Genomic DNA, 9,272 nt, shown 5'->3' with positions numbered 1-9,272 from the left:
TTGCTTTTGTTTGGGAGGTAAATTATGATTCATTCAAGGAGGAAAATATGCAGTCAAGGAAGAACAATTATTGTAAAAATAAAGAAAATCTTCCTTGCTAAATTCTGAAGGTAACAGAAAAAATGAGCACTAAACGCAAATAGCTTGGATCATATGGCCTGGGTGCATTTATGTAGTTATTTATAACCTAGAAACTGGGTAAAAATAGAATTTAAATTTGTACTAATTTTACTAAACCTTTTCTCTCTTAATTCCAAGCAATTTCTAAGTTGCCTTTTTAATTCCTCAGTAACAGTGTCTTCTGCGTTTCTAGTGACTTGAAGTTTTAGTGCAGCTTTTTTCCTGTTTTTTTTTTTTTTTTTTTTTTTTTTTTTTTACTAATGAGAACATCTTCAATTTGTTAAATGTGAGCTTTGAAGGACAGGGAAAATTTCTTCCCACTGTCTCACTTCACTTTTTTTATTTTCCTCCTTATTATTTTTTTTAAAGATTTTATTTATTTATTCATGAGACACACACACACAGAGGCAGAGACACAGGCAGAGGGAGAAGCAGGCTCTATGCAGGGAGCCTATGTGGCACTCGATCCTGGGACTCCAGGATCATGCCCTGGGCCAAAGGCAGTCGCTAAACCGCTGAGCCACCCAGGTGTCCCATATTTTCCTTCTTATTAACTTAGAATTACGTGATTCAACATCTCTGGTAGTTAAAAAGGTGTGCCCAGCCTACCAGATTTCTTCAGGACAACTTCCTGTCCTGCCAGTGAGATGATGTTCTTTTATTTCTGAATTCATGGATCATTTTTAAGAATTTGTATTCAGATCCAAACACAGTGGGAAAGCCTCTGGTGAGGGTGGTAGACTCATTTCTGGCACCTCTTTGTTGGGGGACATGGAGCACCAGACACTTGACATTCAAAGTAATGATGGTGGGAGTAGGAGATCAGCCTCGAAATAAGTGGGAAATAAAGAGAGTCGTGGCACTTCAAGAAAACACCACACACATGCTTGTGCACGCATATGCACATGCACAGATCGAAGGGGGTAAGATTTCTGGTTTTGTTTTTCATGTAGATTATTTTTCATTAGAAGAATTTCCTATGAGTATGGAGTTTTTTCTGATGCATTTAAAATATGATTTGATTGGTCATCATTCTTAAAGAATAATTATGATAATTAATATGCTCTTTTGTCAATCATTATCGATTGTTTTAAACCAAATCCTCTATGCAGGATTTAAGTTGGAAATCAGATCAATACTTGGTTAGGGCTCAGTTTTTTTCTCATCACTGTTATAACCCTGGGAACAATGGGTAGCATTTGTAGTGCTTCCCCTACCTTCCTCTGAGCAGTATTATGGAGATAAAGTAAGGTAATACCATTTTTGCCAAAGTTGGTTAATGGTCTGCCCAGCCTGTACATTCTCTCTTCTAAAGGCCTCAGCTGCCTGACATTATTACCCATTCTGGGTCTCCTACATTCATGTAACTACTTCCCACCATGATATGTGAGTGGAGGGCAAGGGTGTTACTTGTGTACTGACATTTTAAAGAAGTGGGTATGCCTTCTTCTACTGGCCAGAAACAGAGAGCCCAACACCCTAGAAGATGATAGAAATCCAAGATGGAGGTAACTTTGACCCCTGAATTGATGTTGGGAGAAGGGTTAAGATGATCAACTGTTCTGGTTTGCCCAGGACAGGGGATTCTTGAAATATGGGACTTCTGGTTTTAAAACTGGGACTGTCCTGGGCAAAATGGGATGTATTGGTCACCCTAAGAGTGTCTGCTACCCAGGAACATCTTCCCTGGACTATTATATGGGTGAGAAATAAGCCACTGAAATTTTAAGTTAATTTGTTGCCTTCTGCTAGGATTTCCCTAACTAGTACACATCAGAGTGACTGCTAAGTGACCTTGTGATGATAGACACATGTCCCTGAGTGTCAAAGAACAGGAACCTGGGCTCTCATCCTTACAGCTCTGTGATCTGAAGCATGTTCTTGGCTTAATCTACTAGTTGAAGTAGATTAGTGGTCTCAAAGTATGGTGAGGCAGTCCATGTGTGGGCTTTCCTAGGATCCTTTCAGGTATCCATGAGGGTAAAGCTGTTTTTTATGATAATGCCAAATATTATTACTTTTTATCACACTCATTCTCTCAAGATTGTGTACAGGAGTTTTTTGGAGGCCACACAACATGGGATGATGTCATGGCTCTGATGGCAGATGGAACACATGTTGGTACATTCTTAAGTTTTAAGAGTGTTCTGAGTTTAATTGCTAATTAAATATCAATGGATGTATAGACACAAACAAAAGTTCTTTGAGGTCATTAATGATTTTTAAGAACATAAGAAGTCTTGAGACCAAAAAGTTTGAGAGCTGCTGAACAGGATAATCTCTAGATTCTTGAATAACTCTAGGGTTTGTGAAATAATACTTATATATACACAAACGAGCTACAGCGTTTTTTTTTGTTTTGTTTTAATTTATTTATTTATGATAGTCACAGAGAGAGAGAGAGAGAGAGAGAAAGAGAGAGGCAGAGACACAGGCAGAAGGAGAAGCAGGCTCCATGCACCGGGAGCCCGAGGTGGGATTCGATCCCGGGTCTCCAGGATCGCCCCTGGGCCAAAGGCAGGCGCCAAACCGCTGCGCCACCCAGGGATCCCGAGCTACAGCGTTTTTAAGTTGCCATGCCTTTTGTGTATTTTCCATCTTGAGATGTGGTGGAGGTTAAAATACTTTGGGATTCATTCTTAAAAGCAGAAAAGATTGGAAAATTTGTGTATGTGTCAGAAATTATGTCATTATAGTGCCTCCTTATGACACAGCACAGTGCCATGAACAAAAATGATAACATAGGAGGAGTTAAAGTATATTTTTCTTTCAGAGGAAAGAGTATTATGTTATTCCAAACAAGGAATGAACCATAATAATATGCTTGGGCTCAGGTACTTATTTTATTTATTTATTTATTTGTTTATTTTACTTTTGACTTAATTTTTACTTTTGATTGGTTTGAAGCAAAGCAATGCAAATTTGGCTGTGCTTCTTGCTTAGAAACTTTCAATAAGTTCCTGCGGGTCTTTAGAATAAAGCTGCAACTTACACAAAGTCCTTCTAGGTCTTCACCCACACTCCCCGCACTGCCCCAGCCTGGGTTCTGTGTGCTCCTCCTCTACCTCTGACTCTATTCAGGTTCAATTTAAACATCTTTTTCTCCAGAAAGTCTACCTGATTTACAGCTGCAATGCACCTGTGCTTCTTACCCCTGAGCAACTCGGATCCCCGCTGGATCCAAAGATGGAAACCTACTAGTCTCCTGTAGGATCATTATTCAGATGTGACTGGCTCCTGGCAACAAGGCTTACCTAGCAGCCAGTTTGGATGAGCCATGAGGCCTCCTTCTCTTACCACAAAGTGGGTCTGCACACATGTGGCAATATACTGTTCAGTCTGTTAAGGAAATGACTCAGAAAAAAGGGGTTCCAGATAGCCTAATACAAAATGTTTGCTAACTATACAAAAGTGAAGTCCTCAATTACCTAAATTCACTGGATGCTGGTAAATTTAGAGATGGACAGGATCTAAGATTTACTGAAACACACACAGACACACACACACACACACACGTACAACCAGTTCAAAATCCAGGATGCCATTGGAGGAATGCATGGTTGTTTGTTATTTTGACAAATTGGTAAAGTTTATTTAAATTAATTATGATAATGATTCATAATATATTTCACAAAAGTGATGAGGTCATAGTTTAAGAAGTTCTGGACTTTTTAAAACTTTCTTGGGAAGAGCTGAAAGAATGCTATTGTTTCTTTCTTTAAGATAACGTTGAAATGCCAGAACTTACGGAGTAGTCAATATGAGAGATGTCTACTTATGTTTTAAGAAGTGTATATACTTCTATAACCAAATCTTTTTTTCTATAACCAAATTTATTAGAATATTTGAAACAAAAACTCTAGAGATGTCTCTTAGTTCATCTCCCAAATGAAGTCCGTTGCTAGTGAGTAGGGAGAGGATCCATTATCTATATTTCTGGTTTTCTAGATTCACAGCAATAGTTATGGGAACTGACACATTGTCTCTGCTTTACAGGAACACAGAATCACTTGGGAGTAGAGATGGGAGAGCTATAATACCAGGTTCAAGATTGTGTACACTATCTTGATGCCACAGGACTTCTGGCCAGGGTGGGTAGGAGTGGCAGGGGACTGTTCCAGAAGAGAGAAGGTAGGCTTGAAGGTAAACTGGGATTATTTCACTATTATATTCCCCACCCTAAAAGACCATAGGCTCAACAAATATTTGTCAGATGAATAATTAAGGTCCCTTAAGGTAGTATGCAGGATCTGGAAAGAATTCATGGAGGAGAAGCACTTTAGGTGGATTTCTTCTAGGGAATGGGAGCTTTCCATTCTGAGGCTGCTGAATATGCAAAGGGCTGACTGATGCTTTAATAAAAAATGCTTGAAAAGATGAACATAGGAGCCTTTGATAGTTGCTGCATGCTGAAATGAGCATGTGATAATAATTATGATTTAAGTCACATTTATTATACAATTACATCTTGCCAGATGTTTTTAAGGACTTAATATAATTGGCTCCCCAGAATTGCAGCATCTGTGGTAGACACAGACATGTAACCCAGTTCTCTGGTCAAAGCGGACTTGCTTCCCAGCTGTGGAGGGTGTGGTCAGCACATAGTCTCTGCTCAACCGCAGAGAGCCACCTGGCCCCTAATCATGCCCTTTGCAGGGTAAGCCTACATCCAGCGACAGAAAGAAGTAGGGCTCTAAGAAGCAGGTCATCTGGGCCCAAAGTGGAATGCTGCAGCCTGGTTCTGTCTGTTCCAGAGCTTCCATTGTAGTGGGGTGTTGGCCTTCCATTGCAACTGGGCTTTCATAGCACTTTGAGTTCTCCCTCGATCTAATCACATGCTCCTCCCTTTTTATCCCAGGTCACAGACGTCTAATAAATATCTCACTGGCTTTCAGGGCCTGCTTCTAAAGAACCTAATCTGCAAGACTACTAATCTCCCACATTGACCAGCTGGAAAGAAGCAGCACATCTTCCCAAATCCACACAGCTAGTGAATAGCATCTGACTCCCAGTGGAGGGGTCTTTCCAGAATCCCACTCCAGTTACAAAGACCAATGGATCTTACAGTATTTAGCCAAAGCTACTTCCTTGCTCCTGCCTCAGCAGGTGTACATCAACAGCAATTACTCCATTGTCTGCCCAGATACACATTGGTTACAAGGAAAACTCTGGGTCATCTATGGCCTGAGGAAGCCAAAGCATAGGGTCAACTGGGCCTGCCCTTGGTGTGGCTACTGCTATTGATCTTTCAAGTCTCAGCTAAATTGCAACTAAGTTTCCTGGTTATAAGCTTTCCTTTTTTTTTTTTTTTTAAAGATTTTATTTATTTATTCATGAGAGACAAAGAGAGAGAGAGAGAGAGAGGCAGAGACACAGGCAGAGGGAGAAGCAGGCTCCATGCAGGGAACCCAACATGGGACTCGATCCCAGGTCTCCAGGATTACGCCTTGGGCTGAAGGCAGCGCTAAACCGCTGAGCCACCCAGGCTGCCCATAAGCTTTCCTAATACCCCTCTCGGCACCACCAACAATTTTCTTTCTCACATCTGGGTGATTCGCTAGGGCTGTGACTCCAGAGGTCATCGGTCACCCTAACTTCCCATCACTGAGCACAGGGCCTAGTATACAGTAGCAGCTCCATTTCCATTTGTTGAAGTTATGAGTTAAGTGTGATGATAAATACTTAGTATTTACTTCCATCAATATTAGTTTCTGTTCTTTTTTAGTTACTCAACTACATGAGATATACACACTAAAAGATCACTGTCTTATGGTGATGTTAATTATTAGTGTTGTTATTTTAGGCTCACAACACTCCTTAGATCATTTCCAGTGACCAAATAGGCCATGTTTTATTTTCTTCAGGAAAGGTTCAGATTGAAAGACAATTCTGATGTCTTCGAGGAATGGAGATTCCGTGAACTTTCTCAGGTGCCTGTCCCAATGTCTGGGAATGTCTTAGAGCCAATGTCTATCATTTGATCCACCTAATTATTTGATTCGTAAACTCCTTTAGAACTGAAGCCATGGGTGACATCCTTGGACCTCATTAAAGCCTGAAAATATTCCTTTTCTGAAATGTGGCAAAGGTATGAGCTATTAAAGAAATGTTCCCTTTAACATTTGCCCTTCAAACTCACACATCAGGGAAGCAGACTTGGGCACTTCTGACATGAGTTGCTTCTCAGAGAAGCTGTTTCAACTTCACTGTATATAGACAATGAATTTTTTATAGATTCCATTTATACGAACTTTTTAAGCTTTTATCTTTTCAGATCAACCTGACCTTTTACTAATCATAACTGCATTTTCAACATAAAGTTAATATATTGATGACACAGAGAATTTTGAAGAGAGAAAACAAGGCAAAATATCATATATTTAGTCACCTTACATGTTTGCATTTGAGGTGAATTTTCTGTCTGTTAAAGGCTTATTCTTCCCTGGTTGCTCTGAAACCAAACTTATCTTGATACTGCACATTTATGAACTTGGAATTAGAAAACACAGGCTTGAGCTCTGTTGAATAAATGCTGTGTGTACTTCTGTAGCCTCTTAACCTCTCTGATTCCAGTTTTCTTCTTAGGGAAATAGAGATGATGGTTCCTGTTAGTGACCTAGTAACACTATGTTTATAACAGATACTGTTGGTCCCACATGTATATCCTGGCCTTCATTGTAGTACCCTCAGGCCTTTCTCCAACTGCCAGCATTTGTATCTTTTTTTGTCTAAGGGCTTAATCTGGCAACCAGCCCCTGGTATATTCCATAAGAAGAGCTGACACCAGAGAATCATCATTCCCCAATCAGGCTACAACCAATGACTGACAAGAGCTTATCTATATCCTGGTTTCCCTGCCTCTTGGGTGGGATCACTCAGAGGACCCCAAGGTCTTAGAGTCTACACTGGAGCCAGAGTTTCCCCAGTGGTATTAAGCTCCAGGGAGCCATAGTGATAACTAGCTAAATTATACACCACTTTCTGGCTCCCTGAATCATTATTCCCTTGCATCCTTCCCTTGCCTGACACACTTCTTCACTCTCTAACTGGTATTTCCTGGGATTACCACCCAAATAAACTACTTGTATTTGAATTCTTGTGTTAGGGTACTCCAAACTAAGCCAGTGTTTGTATAAATCACAATAGTTTCAGATGGAAGTGACATAACATTCAATTTAACTCAACCTAGCCTAGACAAAAAAAAAAAAAAAATCAGTTCATTGACTCATATGATGCAATGTCCAAAGGTCATGAATCCTATTTAAGGTTGGATCCACAGAACGCAATGGCTTGTTCTTTCTCATTTTCTCCGTCTTTTTCTCACCACTGTTTCCCTATATCTATTATCTTATTTTCAGACAGAAAAGATGGTGCCCTGAGGCTAGCTTATACTGCCTCTACAGCATGCAGTACCTGAGAAAGTAAAATTTCTTCCACATCCATATCAATTCCAGAAAAGATCTCATGCTGATAGGATTGGGGCACATACTGCACTCTAGAACAATCACTATGTCCAGGTAGTTGAAATATCCTGGGTGGTCACCTCAGGAAGGGGGCAGCTCTAACAGGACCATACAGAACGAGGAGGGGTGGGTATGATTTCAAAAGAATATAGGTGGCAATAAGCATTTTACAGATGAGAAAATACTTTCTGGTGTTTCCGTGTACTTTCTTAATGATACAGTACAGCTTTGGACCTTTTTACTCCAACAGAAACACTTGGAACTAACACAGTGTAAAAGTAGGACCAGTGACTCCTTTTCCAGATTCAGAACTGATGGCTCAGATGTCACCTTCTATAATGAAGGAAAAAGACAAGAATATATTCACTAAGCAGTAAAAAAATATATAGTTATTTGTCAAAAAAACATAGGTTATGTTCTAAATTCCATGCTATTTTATTTTTTAAAGACTTTTTTAATTTTTATTTTTTTTTATTTCTTTATTTGAGAGAGAGAGAGAGAGAGCATGAGCAGGGGGAAGAGGGAGAAGCAGGCTCCCTGATGAGCTGAGAGCCCAACTTGGAGCTGGATCCCAGGACTCCGGAATCATGACCTGCTTGCCAAAGGCAGACTCTTAACCCACTAAGTTACGAGGTACTAAGTATTTTATACACATGATTCAACCTAAATCCCAGAGACAAACTCTGTGACTAGTCACAAGTATAACTAAGATTTTTGGTTTACAAATGAAAAAAATTAAAGCTCGGAAAGGTAAATGACTGGCTTAACGTGTTATAAGTGGCAGAAACCATTACACCCAGGTTGGTATGGTTCAAAGACTGTGCCTTGGCCACCATACTGCAGTGCCTGGTGCTTTGGAAACACTGCTTTGGTTGCTAATGTTCATTGCCCTTACCTTCTTTTACAGCATTCAGACTCAGTTAAAACACACACATACATACACACACCCTGCTTGAATTCCAGAGGGAGATTAACTTCTTTCAAACCTTACACTTGAGGTTGGAGACTTTTTGGTCTAGTTTCCTTTCCATCCTTACACCCAGAAGTAGTTGGCTATAAAAGTCTCTTTCTTTCTTTCTTTTTTTAGAGAGAGAGGGACAGTGTGTGTGTGCAGGGAAAGAGAAAGGAGAAGTGAGGATCTTTTAAGATTTATTTATTTATTTATTTATTTTATATAGAGTGTGAGAGAGAGCAGAGGAGAAGCAGAGGGAGAGGAAGACAAGCAGACTCCCCACTGAGCACAGAGCCAGATGTAGGGCCTAATCCCACAACCCTGAGATCATTACCTGAGCTGAAATAAAAAATCAGACACTTAATTGACTGAGCCACCCAGGCACCCTTACAAAAATCTTTTTATTTAACAATAGCATAACCAGAGTTACCCAGATTGCTATGTTGATTGTCCCTTTCCAGCTGACCTAATGAAATCCCTTGACTGAGTAGGCATTACATCAGATCAGATGTGATAAGAACAGAATTAGCTTATAGAATTTCTTCATTAGCTTTCCAGGACCACCTCTCTTACTGGGGCTGTAGGCTTATTGCAGCTCTAAATATTTTGTACTTGCTTTAAAAAAGAACTCTATTTGTATTCCTTTTAGATATTTTGCAGTCTTTTTATTATTTCAAGATGTAAGAGGTAACTGGGGTTTGAATCTAATTATCTCCATCATCCGTTGACAAATGAAT

This window comes from Nyctereutes procyonoides, unplaced genomic scaffold (assembly GCF_905146905.1).
Source record: "Nyctereutes procyonoides isolate TBG_1078 unplaced genomic scaffold, NYPRO_anot_genome, whole genome shotgun sequence".
In the NCBI taxonomy this organism is placed as follows: Eukaryota; Metazoa; Chordata; class Mammalia; order Carnivora; family Canidae; genus Nyctereutes; species Nyctereutes procyonoides.
The sequence above is the reverse complement of the archived record's forward strand: the minus strand, read 5'-3'. Positions refer to the sequence as shown.